The 25,579-nt window shown below is 36.9% G+C and overlaps 1 protein-coding gene, 2 long non-coding RNA genes and 1 pseudogene across 5 annotated transcripts in view; 3 read left to right on the top strand and 1 right to left on the bottom strand.

The window, feature by feature from the left end:
• The window catches only part of LOC149052307 (uncharacterized), a 104,935-nt gene that overhangs the window by 44,228 nt on the left and 35,128 nt on the right, over positions 1-25,579 (top strand). The gene's annotated exons all lie outside the window — the stretch shown is intronic.
• Positions 1,700-13,859, bottom strand: LOC149052309 (uncharacterized; annotated as a pseudogene). Its single transcript, XR_016185007.1, has 6 exons — positions 13,756-13,859; positions 12,873-13,018; positions 11,524-11,838; positions 10,033-11,100; positions 3,633-4,308; positions 1,700-3,105 (listed from the first exon to the last, which is right to left on the bottom strand). The product of XR_016185007.1 is annotated as an uncharacterized LOC149052309 (transcript).
• On the top strand, positions 6,179-9,128 carry LOC149052310 (uncharacterized). The gene is made up of 4 exons (XR_016182701.1): positions 6,179-6,754; positions 7,799-7,934; positions 8,138-8,193; positions 8,478-9,128. It is a non-coding gene; the product is annotated as an uncharacterized LOC149052310 (long non-coding RNA).
• Positions 12,308-25,579, top strand: part of LOC149052305 (uncharacterized) — a 65,259-nt gene continuing 51,987 nt past the window's right edge. Inside the window, exons 1-4 of one of the 2 annotated variants that reach the window (XR_016182653.1) lie at positions 12,308-13,635; positions 14,904-14,965; positions 15,709-15,800; positions 16,265-17,680. This is a non-coding gene — a long non-coding RNA (uncharacterized LOC149052305). Of the gene's footprint in view, positions 13,636-14,903; positions 14,966-15,708; positions 15,801-16,264; positions 17,681-25,579 lie in introns of those variants that run through there. The other variant, XR_016182690.1, reaches the window with a different exon arrangement.

Below are 25,579 nucleotides of genomic sequence, written 5' to 3'. Positions count from 1 at the left end.
TTTTTTTTTAATCTAAGGTCGATAGTGGAACGAGACCTTCAGAGTGAGCTAGCGTGATTCTGTGAAACAATAATATACCATGAGTGAATTAGACTTGAAATTGATACAAAATACTCTAAATTACAGTAGCTCTGAAAATAATTGGACAAAAGAAACCATAGTAGGCAAGAGGGAAATGTTCTCATCGACAATTCTTTTCCAAATTTCAGAGATGTTTTGCCTTCTTTCTTGTTTTCTTTTTTTTAAAGCGTTAACACTTGGATTAGGAAAAGTCACTTGGAAAATGCATCGGTTTAGAAAAATTCGTCTCCATTTTTCTGCATAAAATGAACAGCCTTAGCAATAGGCCTTTTTAGTTGTCACGAAATTTAAAATGGTTACACAAGAATTCGAAATGGAAAGAAAAGTGAACGCTATGATATAAAACAGAATATGAAAGTGACCTCAAACAAAAACTTTTTTAACAAAAACTTTCCCTAATCCCGTTGTCAATTAATTTACTTTGGTGTTTATTTCCACAAACTTAAGTTTATAACTTAAACAAGCCAAAACATGAAACTTGAAAAAAGGAAACAAAACCCTTGGTTAATTTCCGAAGCAAATCCAGGACCGAAAAGGCACAAAAATTGTCTGATAATAAATATAAATAATATACAGTCTTGAGCGTGACAAAGTGTCGTGGTTTACCCAACCTTCAATGAATTGCGAAGCTGGAATATGTTTTTTCCCTTGCACTGCGTGAAATGAGTAATTTCGTGGATTTTTTGGAGCCGTGATATTTCACGACTGACCCGACGAGTCGCAGATCGGAACGCAACGTGTCGGAAAACTTGGCGTGTCGGAGAGTGTCATGTTCCTGACACCCGTGACACGGCGTGTCATGACAAGTCACGCCCTGTGTACATTAATCGCCAAAGAATATCAAGGGTCTGATACTTAAAGGCACGGATGTATTTTGTCGTAGAATAAATGTATTTTGTGTACCTTTGTCCTAGCACGTTACTTGGAAACCACAAACGCTTGGGCTCTTTTGTTCCTTCAGAATTTTATAGTTAAAAATGCGTGGAGAACATATGGCCGACTGTTCAGTTGTACATCTCTAGCGATCTCTCACTATCAGTTCATTATCCTTCGGTAATTCGTGTCGTCAATCGTGGGTCTCAAAGCCTTCTTCCATTCTCGAGTACCAAGGTTTTTTAAAAAGTTTACGTTCTGGAGATCATCAATTTACGCACATACATCTTCACCTTCCTTTGCTTATCCGGGCTTTCGCGTTCGCTTGAATGTATTTTTTTCAGTATCTTCTCGCACCTTCACCTATCGCTTAAGGCGGGGTACCTGTTCGCGCCAATACTGTTGCGCCTTCGCATTCAGTGTTTAAACTAAAGTTAAGTATGCCTTCTGTTTTTAATTTCATGTAAAAGGAAACTTTGTGCCAGTCGATCCGATTTGGCAATTCTAAACTTATTAGGGTTTTTTTCAGTCTTTCCAATTTTTTTAACGTTTTGAACATTAAAGTTGGAAAATAATTTGCAACAGTTGCTTTGCTGATGGCAATCTTATCCTTCACGGCATATGATATATGACAACAGGCAACAACCCAGCTATCAGGACAAAAAGTTTTAGCACAACCTAGTGGCTCATCTATTAAACATAGCATATTAAAGATACGTAATTACAAACAATGTCTGGGAACTTCTTTAGTAAAATGATTCGAGCTTTATTGTATTTTCTTCAGCTCAACTAATAGGTAATGCCATGTACTGTTGGTAAATACTTCGATAAATTTGTTGTTGTTGTTATTGTTGTTGCATAAAATTGCAATTTGGCCAACAGTCAGCCACTGGATTGTAATACATGTAACATTTAAAAACTGATAATAAATGATATGAAACACTGACAGCAATATTTTGGGTTTCCCTTAAAGAACCATACTAAAGTTTCAATATTTTACTGCGCAAAAAAAAAATAACTACAGCTATTTCATGAGAGGTTATACCATAACTTCTCATACACTAACTGTTGTACATAATCACACAATACATTTGGTACCTATTGCTATATTAAAGAACTACTTGTGCAAACCACTTTTGGCAATAGCATAATCAAATGACATTAATTGCAAATTGACCGAATTGTGACAGTACATAAAAATCTAAATACAATATCCTTATTAATCTAACATGTCATGTTATGTGATCACTGATTTATTTCAGTCTGTAACCAAAATAATTGCTGTTGTCAACCAATTCAGCTTATCATGATCCAACTTAGGAAAATGTTTCAGAATGTAAATATCTAGAAATGAAAATGTATCTTGAGACTCAATCATGTACAGATGTTCATTGAGAAAATACCAACACCAAATCCACTTTCTGCAGTCTGTTTTCCTTTCCATAAATTAAAGCTCCATAATGCTAGACTCCAACTGAGTTTGGTAATGGTATTATTTCATGAACTTTTTCTGATGGCACAGAAGTGGAACTTGATATTTAACAGACACAGCTAGACTGGAATCTTCCCACTGGCACATAAAAGGCATGTTCTGGAATAACAGACTCGAAATGATTCGCCCAAATCTCTACAGGTTTTGAATACCTGTTACACTGAGGATGCCTAGCATACCATTCAACTAATGCTAGAAGGTGGGTGATCTTTTGAGATTTTCCATTCTCCATTTTGATAACCACATCATGTTGCAGAAAGTCCCTAATGATAGTAGGTCTACCAGAGTCATCAAAGGCTGTTGGTTACAAGCTGAGTCTGCTGCACAATGGTATCCTTTGTATAAAAGGTGCTTGAGCTTATCACAGAAGCTGGAAACATGGATGATTCTACCACCAGCATACATGGCCTCGTAAGTCTTCTGTAGTCTCCTCACATCATTACTTTCAATTGCATCCCCTTTTGATTGGTGGTAGTGGTACTTGAGTCTCAGTTTTACTTTAAGGTTAACATTCACTGGACTGCCAGTTTCAGATTCAACCATGTTGCAGAACTGCTGGACATGGACACTTGCTTCTAGTAAAGTTCCCTTTTCCTTGCCTTCACAATCCATAAGTTGCTGGAACTCTTGCATGCCTCCTGGAAATATAATTTGAACTCCTGGGGATAATAAAATAAAAACCAGTTAACATATGGTTCATAATGTATTCTGATACATCTAGGCATTATGCAAAGGCTTACACAAAGCAACATGCCACAAACAGGATATCAGGCCTCTGGCAAGTGCAAGGTTAAAATTAAAGTCCACCATAAAATTTTGATAATAATAAAAAGTTATGTGATACTTTTGTGGACTTATTATTATTTGTTTTTAATTTGACAGTCAGTCGTTTGGTCGGTCGGTCATTCAGGTCTGGTCAAAAGCTAATGAGTTTTGCTACTACACTGTATAAGTGCTTTGTTGCCACAGACCTAATGGCCCGTCTGCTTAAAACTTTTATATTTATGTAACACGTATACATGTACATATATGTTTGAATATGGAGGTTTGAGTGTTCACATAATTTTTTTTATTTCAAAGAATATGGCGTGACTGCATTCTATCAAAATGTCAAGAAAGGAAAGACCAGTTTGAAAGAATTAAGTTTCATTTTTTAAAATTTATTAGAGAAGAGTTTAATACCTACCAATATTAACATTGTTTGTATGGTAATCTCCCATAATTCCATTGTACCTCTCAAATGAGAAGCACCAAAAAGAGAAAACAGGTCCATCGCATCAGCTTGTGGTCAGCTTCCATACACTCCTCCTTGGTGATAACTTTTCTGCAAAGCAGTTGACAGGCATGTACAAATGCTGTCCACATTCCATTATGTCCACTGGGTATTACTCCCTTTAAAGCAAAATAGGAGTAAATACATACCCAGTTCTTTCACTGGTCACCAGTGAATCCCTTAAATCCTTCAGAAATTTTGCTTTGGATGCACCCAATTTCAGATGGTGGCTTAACAAGATTGACACATTTCTGTACTCTCTCCAAGTCAGATTCACTCAAAATTCCCATTTCAGTCCAAGTCTTAAGAACATGTTTGGCACTCCCAAGAGGCAAGTTATGCATGGGATCAATCAGTGCCAATCTTATAGCATCATAGTATGGAAGCTGGAACAGGACAGAGTAATGTGCCCCACTTGAAGAGGCAAATTTCTGGGCATCACTTGATGTTTTAGCTTGGCAAACTTTCTCTGCATATGCTCAATGGTTTTCATTAGATTGCTGTTCCCAGCTTTCTCTATCAAATCCTGAGAAATCAGGTTTATCACCAAATGATGCTCTTGGAAATTTTTTAAAGCATTTGCTGCATCCTGAAAATATAGTAAAACAACATATAAACAATGATGCCAGTGCAACAAGCATGTATTTACACACGCAACAAACATATACCTGCCAACCTTTTTTTAGCCAAGGGTGCGAGATTTTTATCCTACAAGTGCCAGGATTTTTGATAGAGAACCTGATCATGTGTGGAGATAATCCAAAGACTTTGAATGCAGTCCCAAAAAATTCCAAACTTCCTAACACATGAAAACACAAACTTGTTCCCAGGTGGAAATCTTATTAAGATCTTGGAAGATCTTGTAAGATCTTGGAAGATCTTGTAAGAATCTTATAAGATGGCAATTAAGATGAAGATCTTACTAAGATCTTATTAAGAATTAATAATCTTAATAAGATCTTGCCAAATTCTTGAACAAATCTTAACCAGGTTTGAGCATTGTAAGATCTTAAAAGATCTTATTAAGTTTATACAAGAATCTTGTAAGAATCTTGACAAAATTTTACAACACATGGGGATTAAGATCTTGGAAGGTTCTTAACAAGATCTTATTAAGTTTATTTAAGAATCTTGTAAGAATCCTCACAAAATTTTACAAGAAATGGGGGTTAAGATCTTGAAAGGTTCTCAACAAGATCTTATTAAGTTTATTTAAGAATCTTTTAAGAATCCTAAAAAAATTTTTACAACACATGGGCATTAAGATCTTGAAAGTTCTTAACAACATCATATAAAGTTCACTTAAGAATCTCAGTTGTAAGAATCCTAATCTTTAAGAAAAGGAAGATCTTACAAGCTTCTTGACAAGATCTTGGTAAGTTTGTTTAAGAATCTTAATAATTAAGTAAGATCTGTAAATGTAATATCATAAAGATTCTAGACAGGATTTCATCTAAAGTTCATCTAAGAGTTTTGTAAGAATCAAAATTTTAAGATCAGTAGGAATTTAAATGTTCTTGACAAGATTTTATCAAGTTTATTCCAGTACATTCTTGAGTAACTTGAAATGCTTATCCTGTTCTGTTCATAAGAGAGCATGGGGATGCATAAGGCTTAAAACCTCTCACACATGATGTGAAAAATCCCATGTCCAAAAGGGGATCACATAATGTCAAGTAAGCTTCTATGGTATGGTGTGCAAATTTCAGACCTGAGAACACAACATACATGCAGCTGCTTTCTAAAGAGGTAATTGTTCCACTGGAATTATGGTATCAACAGATTAAATTTGGACAGACTTTTCAGATTACATTTGATGATTGATTATGAAATATACTGAACAGCTAGTTTAAATAATCACTAATCATGTTCATAGGGAGTGTCTAGAAAGGGATTAAACCTTTCCATCTTTGCCTTGAACATAAAGACACCCATAGATAATGTCACCACATTCCACAAGCAAGAGGCTTTCGCTGATATGGTTCAGAAAAAAAAATATGGCAGTATGCAGACCAGCCAGATGGCAGAGTAAAAAGATGTATTTAAAAAAAAAATTCATAGCTAGCTACTTGTAAAAATATTTTTCAAGAAAGTTGTATGAAATTTGTACTTTCACCATGGCATTCCACGCCACTGCGCATACACAGAATTGCAAATTGTACACTTGATCGTTGTTGTTAACTGTTTTTGCATCATATCGTTTCGGACAAAGTTTGACAGAAATTCTACTTTGGTCGAGTGTTATCTGCCTGGTTGCGAAATTTAACTGTGCCTTACAGCCCTAAAGAAGAAGAATAATTTTGAGAATTAGGATTTTACCGACCAAATTCTTTACAAAATAATAACAAATAAACATCGGAAATTTGCAGACCGTTCAGATGGCAGAAATTAAAAGTATTTTAAAAAAGTTTATAGGTAGTTACTTACAAAATACTTGCGAGAGTTGCGTGACATTTTGTACTTTCACTAAGGTTTTCCCCAGTCTCCCGCTACGGCCGGCGCAAAATTACAAATTGTTCACTCGACCGTTGTTGTCAACCGTTCTCGCGCCATTTCGTTTCGGCAAAGTTCTACAGAAATTTTACTTTGGTTGAGTGTTATCTACCTCGTTGCGAAATTTAATTGTGTCTAAAGCCCTGAAGAAGAATAATGATCTCGAGAATTTGGATTTTACAAGCCAAGTTCTTTACAAAATAACTAATGTTACTGTCGCTCAAAATACGGAAAATAACGCCGTCGGTAAGTAACATGAGTTTACAGCACACCAGAGGAGATAAATCGCGTTTGCTTTTCTTCTGAAAGAACACTACGATTACACATTCAAGGTTGCGATATCCTTGTTTTATTCTGTCACGTGAAGGGGCCTCAGGTGAATAGTTTACACATCTAAGCACATAGAAAGCACACGTATGATTGTGCACGACACTCGCTTTATAACTCAAGGAACACATTGGTCTTGGTAGTTTAAGTATCTTGAGAAGATTTCTAAAAAAACAACTAGTGCACGACTGCAACTGAAGCAAATCATCCCGAAGGTAAGTGCTACTGACTTTTATTCATTAAGTTCACGTTATCAACATTACACATCTGGAAGGTGATGCGACAGACTTTATATTTCTCGCACTTTTTAGATTCTTTCAGCATGGACGAAAAAAGTGACGATAAGTTTATGTAATTGCAAGGCCACGGTATTTTTATATAAGGCAAATCATAAAATCTCGTTAGGGTTCGATTTCGTCAGGAAGCGTTTTTGTTTAGAATTGAGTGGAAACTGACACGAGATGTAACGCTATCATCTTCAAAACCACGTAACGGCGGCTGCTAACCTTACTGCACTTGTAGCAATTCTCTCAAGTCAGTTTTAATCCAGATTGTTCTGGATTTAAGTGTTGTAGGCAGAATCATCGTAGCTTCCAGTCGTCTCGCATGGAAATGGTTCACATTAAACAATTAATTTGTCTTCGGCTTTACTAATAACCACTAGAAGTTAAACTAGAAGGGTGCAATAACAACGCGAAATTGATTATGGAATTCCTTTATTCCCAAATAATGAATTATAAATTGCCACGTTCTACTTAAAAGTTTCCACTGATGAGGATGATGATGAAAGCCAAACTGGGTTTGATTATCACGGCCATGTCCACAGTGGTGGGAATCTCCCCAAAGCAAACAAAAATTACCAAAAAATGGGAAGTTCTTCTGATGATGTAAGAACTCTAAATATTCAATGTTGGTGCATGATAGTTCATTTCCCCCTCCCCCCTCCTTCAAGACTTCATTGACTTAGATGGCTTAAGGCAGAATTTTGGCACTGTTATCCTGTTAATTTTACTCTAATACATTCGATACCTGTATTAATTCCATGCAACATTTTTTGTATTTTGTTTGGTTCTGTTTAGTTTTTATATGTTTTGTTTTGTGAATGTGTGTGTATTTTTTTTCTGGTTTTCATTTAATGCTGAGTTATGATTCCTTGCTTCCCTTTCTCACAATTTTCTTTGTTCTAAAGGTTAATGAAACTTAATTCAGTGGAGGGATTGTTCAACAAATGTAAACATTTTTTCAATTCATATTCACAGGAGAACTGGAGAGATAGGATCACCTGTAAAAATGATTGTATCCTGAATAAAGTAGACTTTGAGTCCCATCTTAATGCTACAAGCACAGAATGGGATGGAAGGGTGGCAACTCTCTTGCAACTCTGATTGTAAAAAGGTAATTTTTCATTTATCAACTTTTTGTCGGAATTGGGAATAGCTGTTTCAGCAGTGCAAAGCATAAACAAAGTTTGTTGGATTGGAGTTGGGCAGTGCAAATTGCCAAGATTCATAACTGGGAACTTGTAGATAAAAATTTTGCTCTTAAAGATGATAAATTCTTGTTAAAGATAGTCACTACCTCCTTTTCTTTGCGTACAGATGAGGCATGATGGTAATCAAGGAGAACCATTGAGAAGCTCCTCCCCTCTACCTTAGTAAGTACTCCTCACAAGTCAGGCTACTGAAAGCTGGAATTGAAGTCAGAGCAACAATTCTACTGCAGACAATAGATTATGATACTTAATTATTTAAACACTGAGGGTTTTTTTTCCAACCTTGATTCTTGTCTCCTAACATGTTATATTTCATTTTAGATGTACAATAAAACCAAACTCCTATTACTCCTCTCTGGCAGGGATTTTAAAAAATACGCTCTCAGGGTTTCAGTATATTTTGTACCTGTATACAAATTTACTATTTTCTTTTTTTCTTCCCACAGGAGCCATAAAACAGAAATTTGGTGATGCCCAAATGAATAACAGGTGGTCTCAAATAAGGCTCTACTTGAATAAAAAAATTGCTTGGATTCCAAGAGAAAAGTTCAAAATGTAGAGGGCAATGTTGATAAGTCCGTAGACTGAATGAACTAAGGCTTGGTTGATATTTGTACAAAATTGAAATATATGCAAATTTACTTGTCAAGTAGCTGTCAAATTGACTAAAATGCCAACTAAGATGAGTGATAGTGAGCTTTAATTCTTTGAACACGTTTGCTGCAATACAAAATTTTGTTGTTGTTGTTGTTTTTTTTCATGCTTAAATTACTCTAAAAAAAGAAAAACTATTTCAGTTTGAATCAAATGAAGAACAATTTAAAACTGGGACATGCCTTTAGTTATTATGGCTTTTTTGTGAAAGGATTACTATGGTAGTTCAAATCAAACTGTCAAATGACTCCAACAATTAAAACAATTGTTTTTTTAGATTTTTAAAACACACCGAAGGGAAGAACAAGAACTCTTCTTGTACAATTGTCATTTAAATTGTGCATGTTTACCAGTTAACGTTTCTTATCAAGATCTTTTTTAGTAATTAATTTCACAGTGTTGAGAATTTGCAATAAATTTTGCTTAAATGTTGGATGAAAAAATTATTTCTTAGTTGTGATCTCCATTCCTCGATCATCCAGTTACTGCATATTGCATAAACCATCAGTTACCTACTATGGTCTGAAAAAAATGTGATATTTAAGAATTTTTACAGATTCTGCAAAAATTCTTGTAAGTTGTTTGAAAATCTCACAAGTTCTTGTAAGTTCTTTTAGAGATCATTAAGACAATTAATTAAGATTCTTGTCACAGGAATCCTACCAGATCTTGTAAGATTCTTGAAAGTTTCTTACTAAGATACTTATCAAGATTCTTAGTTAAGAATCTTATAGGATCTGGTAAGATCTTGTCACAAGATTCTTACAGGAATCTTGTAAGATCTTACAAGATCAGGTAAGATCTTGTCACAAGATTCTTACAAGAATCTTGTAAGATCTTACAAGATCAGGTAAGATCTTGTCACAAGATTCTTACAAGAATCTTGCAAGATCTCGCAAGATCTTGCCACAAGATCCATACAAGATCTTGTAAGATCTTACAAGATTCTTACAAGATCTTGTAAGATCTTACAAGATTCTTGTAAGAATCTTGTGACAAGATCTTACAAGATCTTGTAAGGTCTTACAAGATTCTTAATTAAGAATCTTAATAAGAATCTTAGTAAGAAACTTACAAGAATCTTAGTAAGATCTTAATAAGATTTCCACCTGGGTTTCTAGCAATTCCCTTCTAAAAGTCAGAGGATGTATTAGCTCAAACTTTTCTGCTAGGTGTGAGGAATTGGTCAGCTGGTGAGGGCTGACTTGAGATCAAAGTTTTTTCATTCCCAAGACATGTGAGTTGGTAGGTATACATACACAAATACAAAAAAAAAAATTATGACCAAGGAGTTGTTATTAAAATTGTATAAAACACTCTAGTTATAGTGCATCTTTGAGCACTCACCTTTCTTTGCAGTATGGCCAATAAAACCTCCACATTTCAAAGTTGCTGGTATATCACTTGACAAAGCTAAGATAGAAGCTCAGAACATCTCCCCAGATCCAGAAATGTTTGTGTCTAAGATAACTCCATCCCACAAGTAAATAAGGTCATCTACTAATGGCTGCAGGAAGGAATTGATATTATGCTTAGGATCCTTTGGCCCAGGAATTATTCCAACAACAATAAGATTTTCAGGTTTGAAGCGTTCCTTTTTTGGAAGGTTCATTACAACCATGTAAATGACACAAATGGATTTTGAACCATGAAGAGTGGGCTGAAGCCAGTCAATGTTCAACATGAGAGCAAAGTTATTTGGTATAGCAAGAAAGGGCTCTCCATCCACATACTGAAACTCTTTCCAAACTCTTCCTTCAAAACAGTCTCCAAGAACATTGTCTGACAGCTGAGTGGAACAATTTCTCCACTTTTTACAGTTTTCCATGAAGTTTGGCTTGTTAATAAGGTCTTGTAATGAGTCAGTAACCTTTTTAAAGCAGTAAACCTGCCTAGGATACAAAAATGTCTTTCCTGCTCTTGACCTCATAACTTTCATCAGAACGGAACCACATGGCCTCCTTCGGGCTTGGTGTGGGTGGCGTGGATAACTCACACGACTGCATTTTGCTGATACAACCTCACCATTTGGCCTTTGGCAAACACATTCATCAAAATTATAGAGTTTAACACTTAAGGCAAACTGCATTTTTAATAAAACTGTCCTTCTGAAGGCCAAGATTTTTTCAAATCATGTACAATGTTTCTGGGATGATCTTGGCAAAGTTAATAAGAACTTCTGCTTGCATCATCTTACCAATACCAGATAAGAACAGCTTGAAAAACTTTAAGAGTAGAACAATAGCCCTGTCTGCAACTTTGAACATTGCCTGCCACAGAAGTATGAATAAAAGCAAAGCCCTCAGTTCTGTGCAATCACTTCTTGGTTCCTTCTGTTTACCACATTTTTTTTGCACTGTTTTCCATTTCATGAGAATACTCAAAGCTCTGCGTATTGTTCTCTACATCATCCTCCTGAAATGAAATAACAGTACATCAGAAACAATAGCAATAAATAGTACTCAAGGTTCAGTATACATGTACATCATTCTGCATGTATTTACATCACTTGTGAATAAAATGAATATCAAAATATTTCACTAAAAGAAATTTTACACATTAAAGAAGGGCAGTAGCCACACTGTAGCCTGAGGCAAGACGAGGCACTTGCTTCATCTAAATTTTTACCTAAGATAAAACAGTAAAACCTAGCTTAAGTTGGAAAAGTAATCCCCAGAAAACATTTTTCTATTGGTTTATGAGAGATTAAGCTACCTAAGAAGAGTGATTTAAGAGCAAAAGCCATGTTATGGGGGTCATTAAGAGAGATGGCAATGTTATGATCTGCTCTTTTTGTATTAGTTTGCCGTATGAACCAATAATATTCTATAAACTAACCAAGAGTTGCTGTTCTGATTGCATGGAGCTTTCATGTTTTTCCACTGAGGACTCCTCTGGTAACATTTCATCATCTACATCATTTTCAACACCACTAGAATCTCCTTCTGAAAAGAACTGCCTGTCTTCATCATCCCAACAAGGAAGAGCACCTTCATTTTCTGAATCAGAGTCCATGTCTAACTCAAGCTCCAAATTTTGACTAGAGAATCCACATGCAATATCACCATATAGTGTCTGATGCCCATAGAAGGTAATTTTGCTCACTTTTCTTGCAGTGGTTACAGTAGAACTTCTCGCCAATTCTAGGAGTGACTAACAGCACAAGATGAATGTCAGATCGATCAGCATCAATGAGCTGATATACAGTGAGGCTCCTTCTACAGAGCAAAATGAAATAGCATTGCTACAGGTGTATTTCCTGGGGTATAAAATAACAACCTTTACACACAAACGGATGTGTGTACTCAAGAGTCAAAAGTAAAACAAAAGCAAATATAGAAAAGTTATTATTATTAAAAAGGTCAATTTGCATCAAGCTGTTTACATATAACATTGTAAAGCAACAGACTGTGTTTTTCCACATCTGAATGTCATTTTCCACAGAGAACTGAAGTACTGTACATGTAATTGATTGGTGGACCTTATGTTGACACATAGGAACAAGCAGAAAAATCCTGGCCCTGCCCCAACAAAGTTTTGAATGTAATTACATAAACACAGCCCATAACAGACAGCCTGGACAGAGCTGTAAAAGTACTGTGCATGTGGCATTGTCATTAGGGGCTGTAACCCGTAACCCATAATACCTGTTACAGCCGAGCTTAATTGATATTACAGGTGATAGTTACTATTTAAAAAACTGTTGGTAATACTTTCAGATGTTCCAGCAGAGATCTTTGACTCTTGTCTTTGCTGTAAAATTTTGGTTTGTGTTCAGGAGATATGTCTTAGCACTCTTACCAGTCGGTCTTTGGCGAAGGTTTAAAGCGCGCAAGTTCTACCTACGTCTTAACTGGAGTAAAAAAATCGCGCTGTTCATTTTTTTTTCGAAAATTCCGCCATTTCACGTGCGTGTTGCTATGGTTTAACGTTGTCGTCCCCAGTTTCCCCCGCGCGCGAGTCTCTACCATGCGTAGGGGTTTTTCAGTTCTGTCCAGCCCGCGCAGAACAAGATTCTTCCTTCTCTCAAAACGGCTTAACTTTGAACCATCGCAAATAATCAAGAGTGTTATATCTTGTGCGACCCGGGCTTAAAACACTATGAAGACTGAAGAAAACCTTTCAGGAATTTCAACTATCGTCGACCCATGTTCAGAAAGATCAACCTCATTATTAACTCAACTCACCTTTCACGTTTAATCTCTGCAAACTGGACTTTTCACATATTTGATCATAAGAGAAGCTTTCCCCAAACCAAGAAGCGCAGTTTTCACAAAATTTCCTTCTCAATTGATCCGTACTTTCACCTATTATGCTGCCTTGGTGAAGAACTCTGAGCAATCATTAATATGCTACCGAGTTAAGTGCCGACAGAAGTGCCGACAAATTGCGTGACATTCAATGAGAAAGCGCTTATTGGTTAGTCTTACTCACGTGGTTGCTCTAGAAGTAGATTATTGGCTTACGGGTCGCGTAGACGAAATAGAAGGGAAAGAGAAGCGTCGCTCGACCTGTGGACGCGTTACATAATATTCGCTGGACGATTTTAGTTTTGACATCGATGTGGCTGCAACTTTCTTCTGGAGTGGTAATACCAGTACCACTTTGAGTCGACGACCATTCGGCTCAAGCTCATCAACCGGCGCCCGATCAAGCGCAGTTCCATCCCATCCAGAGCCTTTACGAGAAGATTCTATTAGAAATCGGGAGAACCTGGTGGTCTCAAACCGAGAAATTCGACAGTTGTTCGACACAATCAAAGAACTGGGGGATATAGTAAAGCGGCAAAATGCCAAACTAGACAGTTTAAGCGTGGAACTGGAAAACGCTTGTAAAGAAGTGGCTGAGGTGAAGACCGAACTACAGACTGTACGACACAAGCTCGATCGCCAACCTCAGTCGACTGAGAAGGAGAATATCCTTCGTGGGCCTGTTCCAAAGCAACTAAAGGTTTGTGCAAATTTTTGTTCCAGCACTGTAGCAATAGGCGTTTCCTTTTAAGCTTCGATTCTGGTATGGGAAGTATTTTAAGCTTGTGGGACAGTATTCCCTTCTTTGTGATGTTAATACCGCATGTCATATGGCTTGTTTGAAACTAAGCCGAGAATAATAAATACTCGGGGGGCGGCCTCAAAGATTGCTCCAGTGTATGAAGTTTTGAGAATGTCAGACATCATTTGCCAATAGTGCCTGAAAATCAACTTCTGCAATTTAGTTTTAAAGCTGCTGAAAAAGGTTACTCCACATAGTTCAGTATAGATTGTTTTTTTCTGTAATAATTTACAAAAATGTCCTTAAGTTAAAGTAGATGTTATTGTTCATTGAGGTTAAATAGATAAATGAGCATTTAATCATTTTTCTCATGATTTAGAGTCAGGCTATCAAAAGTTTGATTGGGTGTTTCGACAGCTACACTGCTAGTCTTCTTCATCAGGTGATGAAGTCAAATGTTTATGTGTTGCTTTATGTAGCACCTTGGTGTTTTGTCATTTGTACATTTTGGCCCTCCATCATTGGGATATTTTGATCCTCATTATTATTCCAACCAGCAGATGTTGTTCTCGCGTAGGTCAGCTTTTTTACTGACTAGCTGTTATGCTTTCTGATTGTGGGTATCCATGCTTAAGGAATTTAAATTCTGCTCTCATTATTGATTAAGAAGCCATCCACATAAAACTTTACCCTAATAACATCAGTAGAGAGAGTGGGATCAAAATTTCTGAAGTGTGGATGGCTACAGTTAAAAAGCATCACAGCTGGTCAGTAACAAAGCGGACCTATGAGGGAATAACATCTGCTAGTAGGAATAATAATGGGGATTGAAATTCACCAAGGACAGAGTACTACAACGAACCATTGACAAAACACCAAAGTACTACATATAGCGACATGTAAACATTCAAACATGCTGCCTGACAAAGACTAGCGGTGTAGCAGTAGGAAACATTGCTGTCAAACTTTTGATAGCCTGACTCTATGTCATGAGACAAATGATTAAACATTTATTTCTTAATTTGTCCCTAAGTTGTTTGTAAATAAAACATCTTGTCTTCTGGCTAGAAATTTTAAACCACACAATTGTAAGCATAATTTGTTACCCATGATATTATTAGAATTTGAACTTAGCTCCCTTATTTCACTTTTCACCTTTGATTCCACATACACTGTTCTTATAAGAAACGTTAATGTTCTTATAATTAATTTTGTTTGAATTTAAGGCTGATGTGCACTTGTTGCACAACAAACAAGAAGTTGAACTTTAGTTTTGTGGAAGTGAAGGGTGAGTAAAAGATATCTATTCAGGATATTAAGAGTTCGTCTGTGGAATGTTTTGGAAATGCACCTATCATCAGCCATCTCCTGGAGGGGGGAACCTTGGTTAAGGAGGGGACTTTGCAAAGGGTGTAGTGAAAGAACTTAATTTCCCTTTCTAGGTGGGGAAAAAGGACAACCAAAGTTAAGAGATTGTCCCTCCTAGAGGGGTGGCACATTTCAGAACAAGAAGCCACATTAAAATTTGCAGGACAAATTAAAGCTTTGCTTACTTGTGACTGAAAAGGATTAATTTCACAAGACAAAAAAAGATTTTACACAATGCTTAATAGTCCGCCATTTTGATCCAAGCAAACCGCGAGGAGATGGAGAAGCCTGTGTTCTTGTGTATTGTGGTCTTTTCTGTCATTTAAAACACGTTGAAGTGACTTGTTTCCGGCTCTCTGCAAAGTCCCCTGATTTTTTGCGATTGGCTGGCAAATGGGGAAGACAGGATTTTATTTGTCTGTGATTTTCCCTCAAGCATTTTCCTACAAGCAAACTTTGTTGGCTTTTAGTCGAGATGCTGAGCAATTGGCCTTGTTTACTTTTTACATCTTCACAGATCTTGACAAAGTCTCAGTTCATAAACACACAAAAATTTTATCACCTTCCAAACAAGCTTGGTCACTAACTTAAACCTATATTTAATTTTGTTCATCTTTATGCACCTTTCTAACAAAGCATTACTACTATAACATTCCCTTGTAGCATTGATACTGCCCACAACAGTGCTGTTCGAGGATTTCTTTGTAAGGAACTGGAAAAGGAAGACAATGGCTATGAAAAGTCAACTATCAAGTGTAAGTGATGTGTTCATATGATTTTCTCTTTAAAGTACATACATAAAAGTGCTACTAGAGTGTGCATACAATTTACATTAAATGTGGTCACCTTGTAAGAATTTTTTTTAACTTTTGTTTATTTCATCTGAAAGTTTGTTGTCTAGAGTACCCTAAAACATAGCCTTTCAAGGTGCATAACCCATCTGTGCCTGCCTTTAGTAGAAGACTCCTATTAACTTAACTTCGAAGAGACACATTTGATGCATATCAAACAATTTAATAGGTTGAATTTGAAAATGACCTAACCTGACTTTCTCATCGAATGTTGATGTAAGGTTGCCATTTACTTGAGAGAATGAATGGATAAAATTGAGAAAAGTAGCTTTCAATGTTAGGACAAGATTCCCATCAAAGACTTTTTCATGAATTTGGGTAATAAATAAATAATAAGCAATTAACCTAATACTATTTTTATGTACCAGGTGCTGTGTCAAGATATTATGAAACGAAAAGACAACAATACCTTGACAATCTACCTGACAGAAGAAATAAAGCAGAGAAGACTGCTCTGCAACAAATTGATGCAAATTTCATGAGTGGCAAGGAGAATGGTGAGGGCAGTCAAGAGGATGTGTGGGTTGTGAGGTCACCACCGTGGCGTAGTCCACAGCTATCTCCTCTCTTAAAGAGACTTCAGGAGATAATTGACAAACAGCCATCTTCCTCCTGAAGCTCCCATCCACAAAATACAAGAGTAGAAGGAGAGCCATCTACACACAGTCTACCAACTTCCTCACCTGCATGGGTACTCCTTCCTGGTGATAGACAGAGCCCTGAGAGGTCTCCTTCTCAAAATAGGATTCCTCCCTCCCCACAGTCCCCACAACATTGCAGTGGTGATGAAAGCGATGGGGAACCCTTGCATATGTTGGACACCAGCCCTGTCATAATCCAAAGGAGGCCAAACAGATGGCTACAGTCACCATGGGACTAAATTAATGCCTAAGTGTTCTTTATTTACATAACTTGTATGTTTTGCCTTCTGTTTTTAATTCAGTTCATTTGACAGAATGGCAAGGTGGTTTATGGGTATTAGGGTGAATGGTTCCTTTTTAACCCTAACTCACGAAATGTTTTTTTTTTTTTGCATATTGCATTAGCTGGTTTCACAAACTGAAAAATTAACAAATGATGCCACTTTCTCACTCTCTTTTTCATCTTAATTGGAACATAATCTGCCAGCTATTGCAAACAGTTAAAAAATCTGTGGGAAGAATCCTTAAATAACATAGAATTTTGTGGCGATCAACTCCATTTATTGTTGAAGTAGTATTAGATGTACTGAAGACCTTTGTAAAGAATACTACAGTTTTGGATATGCCACAGTTAATTTGATTGGAATGATTTCACACAAGCTTCTTGAATTATTGTGCTCTTCAAACAACTTTTATGTTAAAGAATTGGCTTTAAAAAGGCACTTTCCAGCTCAGTAAGTAACCAGGGCCCACTAAGTTGTTAACATGGCATGACTTGCTTAGAATTTATTGTTGTTTTTGATAAAATTTTATTACTCTCTAATATTAGAGTATAGACATTTCTTTTTGTTATTCTTGTCTTCATATCTGACTGATGGAAAAATGTCTTTTTATCATACTAAAATTATTGTCGTAGTGTAATGATTTATGTAAATATTGAAAATGTTGCTTCCACCCATGTCAAACATTAAGCACTTTTAGCTTAGTAAATTTAATTATTACACACAATCTAAATTTTTTCCCTTTTTGTGCATAATGTTAGACTTAGTTGTTAGTCATCACATGATGAAATAGATTCTGTAAATTGGCCATTTTGAGGATTATTTATTAGATATTAAATAATTTATTGTTTTATAGAGTAAAGGTTCTGAGAAAAATACACCAGTAAGAGGGTGCAGAATTATCGGGAGAATTCGTTACTTTTTCCAAGAACACCTGATAACATGTGGTGTGGATCAAGAATGCCGAGTGAAATTTCTCGTACCGTGGAATATCAAAATCTAGAATACGAATCTATTCTTCAAGTATCGAGAAATTTCGGGTTCTTGAATATCAAGCCATTCTCATAGTAACGTGGAAAACCGGCTTCTAGAATACAGACCGATTCGTCTAGTACCGTGGAATTTCGGGTTCTTGAATACTACGCGATTCTCGTATTACCGTGGAAAATCGGGTTCCAGAATACAGATCGATTCGTCTGGTACCGTAGAATTTCGGAACGAGAATACTTAGTGAAACTGTTCTCACGGTGGAAAAGACAATTTTTAGGAAGACACGAAAGAAAGACACAATTTGACTGACCGCGCGCTTGTATACGGTACGCCATTATTTGCGGCAAATCTGAAAATATAAGGAAATTTCCAGGTCTCCACACGCCGCGTTTCAATGACGTATCCTGACATCGGATTTTCCATGCGACGGGTTAAGTCCAATTTGGAACGAATAAAGTTCCTGACACTCGGTGGACACATCGCATGTCTTGGAACACGGTACGTCCGGATATGTCCGTGTTCTCGAAGAATACGGGTCTGTATCGTGTGGTTTCAGCACCGCGATACGCCCTATCTCACACAATGTTGGTATTAGCCATACCCAGCTACCGAAACGTACTCGTAGTATTTACGAAAAGCTAAACGTAACGATCGGTACTCCTGTCTAATTCCCTGCTTTTAGTTTATCTAATCGAATATCCATTGCGGGGAATTATGATTTTCACAAGTCTCGTTATCATTGTGTTGATCGTTTTATAATGGTCGCAATAATGTATCACATCACATCCGACAAACTCTGTAGCCTCATGCAATGCACTTATATGGCGACGAACGAAATTACGAATCTCGCCGCTACCGTCACACTGCGCGCCGATGAATTGTTAAACCGGTTTTTTTTTTACCCTTTATGGTGGCTAATTTACGTTTTCAACCCAGTTGTTAACACTAAATTACCCTCTATACTCTCCCACCGACGCAGCACCACAGTTTCTTTAGAAACTTACCCCTTTATAAGAAATCTGGGGGCATGCTCTTACAGAACATTTTTAAATCTAGGGTTTCGGAAATGCCATTTCCTGCGTTTTTGTTTTTTTTTGTTTTTGCAATTTAGGCAAATAAATTAAAATGATTTTGTTAGTGTTTTAGTTTCCCCACCTCCAGGCACAATTTTACGGCTGGCTGCGGAAAATATTACATACATTTGTACACCGGTATCATGCAGCTGTGTGGCACCGTTCGTAACACGAGAAAATTGTCCTTACTCTTCTCTGCCAACGTCTGTCTATTCCACACATTCTTAATTATTAGTTCATTATTTTTCCCTTTCATACTTCTTTTGGTATCTTAATTAACTACCCTACCCCCCACCCTCATGAAAACAAATAAACGTCGCCTGACTCATGAAGTGGTCTACACTTCATATCAGTTCGTATGGTAAAGCCTCATGTATTATAACAATAGGTGATTGGAAGATACAGAGGGAGAAGAGAGGAATTTTTAAAGTGTTCAGTGGACTGTTTTCAATGCTTCGAATAGAAAACCCTCAAAGTCATTTTGTTCTACAATATAGCTCGTTTTCTTATTGCAACTACAAAGGAGGCATTGCTTTATTGACGCTGACAGTCTGTTTACAAGCATTTTCTGTGTTTCTTGACCTTCCTTACCTGGTGTAACGTACTAAATGATGTGATCAAATGATTTTTTGTCAGGCGGTTGGACAACAATCAGTTGAAGGGATTACCATCAGACATTTTTAGCAAAAGCACCTTGTTAACGTACTTGTAAGTTTATAATCTTCTTTATTTTTGCAAAAGAGTCCTTAAATCCAAATCTACCGAACATACAATAATGCCTTATCTCCAAGTGACCTAGATGCCTTCTTTCCTCTAATGCTGATGCACAGTACCCTTGTTCCTACCTCCCCCTATGTGCCACTCCTCGTCTCCCGAAATGTTAATTTCTCTTTATAAAATGAGCAGCCCTAGTAATTTGTAAGGAAATAACTCCGTGTGGTGCAGTGGTAGCGCTTGCGCTCTCTAAATAGGCTTACTGGGGTTCGATTCCCTCTTACAACGAGAACGCCACTTTTTTTCCTTTATCTGAAGGAGTGAACAAAATAATTAAATAACTAATATACTTTTTTTTATTAACTGACAGTCTATTTACCAAACTTTATTCCTTTGACTGTCGTCACCTAACCTGTTTGTAAATGCATTATTTTGGGCAGATAAATGATTTTCTAGTCCGCGTTTTATGCCTTATTTACGCTCTCCATAATTACTAAAGTTGATATTCTAAGATTAGCCACATTTAGAATAACTTAGAACGCGGCTTTGTTGAACAATAGCTAACTCTGTTTAATTAACAGACCCATAATTTTTTTGTGGGAAATGATAGACTAATCGTGCCATATTTGTGTTTTAAAAACAAACTAGTTTTCTGAAGTCTGTGAATAAGAGTCTTCCTCTTTCCTCTAAATTTCGTATTAATGCAAGCGGCCATCTGATTCCATTGCTCACTAAAAAATGGCGAGTCAAACGTTCCAGTGAGAGTGTGAGACATATTCAACTGTTGTTTCTGTGAGACGGTAAAGTAGCTAGTGATACTTTGAACGTTTTTGTGTCCTGACAGTTGCATAATATCAATTGGCAGCAAGTCGTTGTTTCCAGATTTTACATTATTTACTGCCAAAGGAAAACGGTGCATCGTCGGTTTTCATTTCCGCCGGTCGCTTTCTGCGTAGACTTTGTAGGCCTTTACTGGACATTTCTGGTTGTTCGGCATGGCAAAAGTTTTCGGTGCAATGGCTCTTACATTCCGTGGATCGTTTCCTGAACGAGTTTTGGTTTCTGTTTCATTGAATCCGAGGTACTCCTTCTCTGTGGAAGTTTTGACAAAGTCTCCCCTTGAACACATTTCTCTGTGCTTCTTGCAACCTAGTATACCAAAATGGATTGTATTGTTGAACGATACCGTGTTTAAAAGCGCTTCTACCGTGGAACTTCCCAAGAGATCTTTTTCAAACAAAACTTGAATATCTTCCTCACAAAGCAGCAGAAGCATTAGGCTTGTTGCCTATGCCTTTCCGTTTTAGATCCCTTTGCTTTGACTGAAGCGCTTTCCGAGTTTGCTCGAACTGGACGTCTTTCATAAGACGGTCCATAGTTCATTTTTCTTCGAATGGCGCTCAAAGCTAGCGTAGAATGCCCTTAAGGAATTAGGCTCGTATTCCTAGTTGTCTTCTTTTTTGCGAACCGTTATAAGGAACTCGCTTGAGGGGTCATTAGTTCATTTGCCTCGTCCCGCCTTTCAAAACAAGAAATTCATGGAACACAACAACATATCGTTTAGTCTTTTTCTTGGTGTTTTCATTTTCCTGTCCGTCTATGAACTCCTCCACTGATAAATTTAGGCTCTGAAAACGGTTAGTCTGATTTGAAGCCATCTTTCTTAAAAAATGCGTCGTTGTCAGTGTGATAGTGGTTTTATAAGGGTCGTAGTAATATATATCACATCCAACAAACTTTGTGGCCACATGCAATGCACGTATGTAGCGATGAATGAAATTACGAATAACGTCGCCACCGTCACTCCGCTGATGAATTGTTCATACGTTTGTATTTTTGAGCGTAGCGCTGGTGGATATTATTGTACGTTATTGTTCATCTAATTGTAAATTTATTCCGATTTCTTCGAGAAGTTGACATTCTCCAGGTGTAGCGTAAGATTTTTAAGGTGAACGCACGAGAAGATAACACCGAGCGCCGAAGGCCGTCCAAAGTAATGAATCTAGGAGCATGCTTTTACAGAAGATTTTAAATCTGGCGTCTCGAAAGTGCCATTTCCTGCATTTTTCATTTGAGCTCTGAGTGATAAAAAAAACAATAGATCGCTTAGGGCGAAGAGTCAACTTTCGGCGAATGGAATTGAGAATTTTCCCCTCTAAATGCTGTTTTATGGCATCTACAAGCATAAAGAAGCTTCAAAGTGCTCAATTCAGGCATCCACCATAAGTTGTATACGTAAATTTGATATGTAGTTAAGTCCGCTCTTTGTGAAGTGTTGCTTGTAATTTTCGAAAATGAGCCTGCTCTGCTAAAAAAATCTAACCGAAATCACAATATGTTTTCCAATTTACATACCCCTCTCTCTTATTTTAATTATTCTGAATAAAAATGTCATCGGGAACAAGTTGGACTTTTAAGCAGAGGCGAGATTGAAAGTTGCATGTTTACGGTTATAGCAGCAGAGGGAAATAGGTGTTAAGCGAAAAAATAATTTTCAGTGTCAAAAACCATTGAAAAATGAAAAATTACGGGATTTGTTCTTATTAATGATCGATCTAAATATGCGAAGCATAAAAGTTCTTCAAACAAGAATTTTGTGAAAAACGAGCCATTTATGAGAGTTAATCAAAAAATAGGCCTACGAGCGCAGAACGGATTTTCGCACGGGAAAAATTAAGCTTTCACTATTTCGGACTAAGACCGATTCATGGGACTAGTTTGAAAGAGATAGACTGTTTTAAACGAAATTCACCGGTCCGCTTCTAGAGAGACAGCGACTTAAAGCACCTGAAACCATATTTTACTGGGAGATGTGGCAGCGCATTGAAGTTGCCCTACCCTGAACTCACTGTAGCAAATAATCTCTGACAGCTGTTGTTTTAGAAACTATCAAATTGTTCTAACTCGACATATGAACAGTACTACAAGCTTCTGAACTTACGGTATTCTTCAGGAATATTAAGACAACTAAAACTGAGTAAATTGAATAGCGCGTTCAAGCACTTAATTTTTTTTTCCTACGAAATTTACTATTCGAACCAAAGAGGAAGAATTGTACACTTGTTTTATAATAGAAATGATAATGATAATAATAAAGAAGACACAAAAATGAGAAAGCAAAGGAAGCCCAGGCATTGAAAAGTTTCTCTTAACCAGCCTCGTTTCCATGTTCTTGATAGTCTCCAAATGGCTTTGAGCCGCAATTTTTCATAAAAATAGTTTCAATCCTAAAATATCTCTTCCATGATCAAAACCAAGTTTATATGCAAAATTTGAGCCAAATCAGTGGGCCTGTCTGTCCGCAGCTTTTCGATCTGGCTTCTTTTTTATGGACTATCGCTTTTGATAAGGCCGAACCGACACTTGAACAAGGATATTTTATCAAATCGCTCGGTTCAGGAAAAATCGTTCGCTACATACATCACAGGGAACTTGTGATTGAAATTTGCAAATTCAGTTACAAAAAGGGCAAAATTACAAAAATTGTCTAATGCTTGTTCAAATTGTTCAAATGCTCTTTGCATAAACTATTGCTTGTGTTTTCCCCTTATTTTATAATGTTAAGGAAAAACCCACTCAACAAACTCGAATATCATGTTTCCCATGCCGACATTGAATTATTTTCTGTGGAAAATATTGGATTGACGAATGTGTTACTTATGGATGGATGTCCTAAAAGACATATGCACCTGACGGGCGAAACTAAATAATGGAGTTGACAGATTTACCTGAAAATATAAATACGTTGCTGTACTATGAGCAACCTGGGCTTTTACCAAAAACATTTTTGTCACTTGAATATATTGATGATAATGATAATACGTTTATATCAGTAATGCGGCTGAAGACTAACTATCGTCATTTGTCGACAGGCACTTGGAGAACAACCAGTTGGAGAATTTGCCGAAAGACATATTTATGAAAAATAACAAGCTGAAAAGGCTGTAAGTCAACAGTGACGACCATTCTTTCTAATTTTAATCATGCAGGCAATGTACAGGGACAATGAGCAGGGGAAACGAAAGACTTACAGGGATAATTGTAACAGTTACAACATTGCAACGATCAGACATATTCACCAAAGTCACAAAGTGTATTATTGTTTTAAAATAATATCAATAGCAAAGGTTAGGCTTTTTAGTCATCAATCAGACAAACTTTACGATGTATCCACCCAGTTCATCAGTTCTCAACCTAACTAGCCTCCTAGGATTAGGGTGGAAGGAAGAGGCGGGGAGGAAGGTTGGGTAGCCACTGGAGGGTTACATTTTCCATGCTAGGAGAAGGGAGTTCGTCCACTCGCGCTTGATTCTAAATCTTGGATAAGTTCGTTACAGAAAGTAAACAAGAACATGAATTGGCAAGAATTTTTTGGATACTTTCTAAAGCTATGCAAACCCTTAATTGTGTCTAACGTTTGCATAACTTTCTTGAATTCTCCCACTTTCCCTTCGTGTTTAGATGATGATATATAAACAAAGGAAAAGCTCTCTGCTGTTTAAATATAGAATAGAAGGAATCCGCGAGATTTGGTCCGAACGTTGCTGGAACAATGAAGGAAAAAAAAAAACATGTTAGCCATTTTTTTTTCTTTTTTGCTGCAAATATTCTATCGACAGCCTCGGAACGCATCTGGTTTGCAAATTTTTCGGTGCTTGAACTTGGCAACTCAATTTAAAGAAAATTAACAGCTAAATGTCAACATGCATCAGACAAACAGCGGCAAGTCACCCAAAATTTGCTTCCACTCCTACTTTCATGTTTGGTAGCTCAATATGTCCTAATAATTGTGGTGTAGTTTTTTCGTGAAAATGTATTTTAGTTTTCGAGAAATAATTTTTTTAGTTTGACCGCTCAAATATGCAAATTTTGACCGTGAATATTACCCGAGTTGTGTGACCTCATGTAACGAATTTACTTGACCTCCGGTAGTTCTGTTAACATAATCCTTTGTTTTATCATCTAAACTTAATTCCCCGTCATTACTGAAGCTGGCAAAGAAATATTTAGATTTTTGTGAATACTTTTGTCCGACATACTTTTCCTATGTCGAAAGACAAAAGCATGGTTATAAAGTTACTGTAAATATTTCCTTGTGTATTTGTGTTGTTCTATCTTGAGACGAACTCAAAGTCAGCAAAATTTACTTGCTAGCGACTATGAAATGTACACGGCCATACATCTACTCCATCTTATTATATCAGTTACATGACAAGCGTGACAGATATATATATATATTCAAAGTTGAATCAATCTCCGAAATACCAAGAGATGCTTTTCTCCCTCTTTGCATGATATCTTGAAAAATCTTCAAGGAATTATTGCATTCAGAAATCTAAAATGTCCAGATCCATCAATGATTCCTTTGCTGGTGGAAGTCAAAGAATGTTTACAAAAGTTAATTTGATTGACAAGCTACATACTGATTTATCTAGGTGATCTGTTGTATAAGCGTCTGATCTTACATGATAATATGGAGTTTTGCTGTTCATTTAAATCGTTCGCTAGTGGAGCTTGTGGGTTTAGTTATCGAGAAGACCGAAGTTGCATATCTCAAGTCGTTCCCTTGTGTAGTTGTCAAAAAGACATTTCAAGTCACTTGCGGAGTTGCAAGTTTTCAATTATTTTGTCGGGTGCCGGCATCTTCGAGACGCCAAAAGATATCGATGATTTTACAATTTACCCCACTCATAGATGAAATCTCGGTGTTGGGTGGAGTCGTGATTCCAACAGTAGATATAGAGCGTCTAAAGAAGTGTCCGGCCATAATAAAGGTAGGTTTAAGTCGATTCCGAAAGCCGATAGAGGGATTGGCAAGTGTGTATCACAGATGTACTCAAGACTTCTGAAAAATTCATACAACCTGGCTGCGGAAAGTAGGCTATACTTACTACCTTGTGCAAAATTACGCGTCCCGTCAGAGTTAGGTTTCGATCGGGAATTGGTCAATAGGCTACCAAAAATCCAGACAGAGACAGAGTTTT

The sequence above is a fragment of the Pocillopora damicornis genome, chromosome 1 (genome assembly GCF_964200805.1).
Source record: "Pocillopora damicornis chromosome 1, jaPocDami1.2, whole genome shotgun sequence".
In the NCBI taxonomy this organism is placed as follows: Eukaryota; Metazoa; Cnidaria; class Anthozoa; order Scleractinia; family Pocilloporidae; genus Pocillopora; species Pocillopora damicornis.
This window is presented reverse-complemented; position numbering and strand designations above follow the sequence as displayed.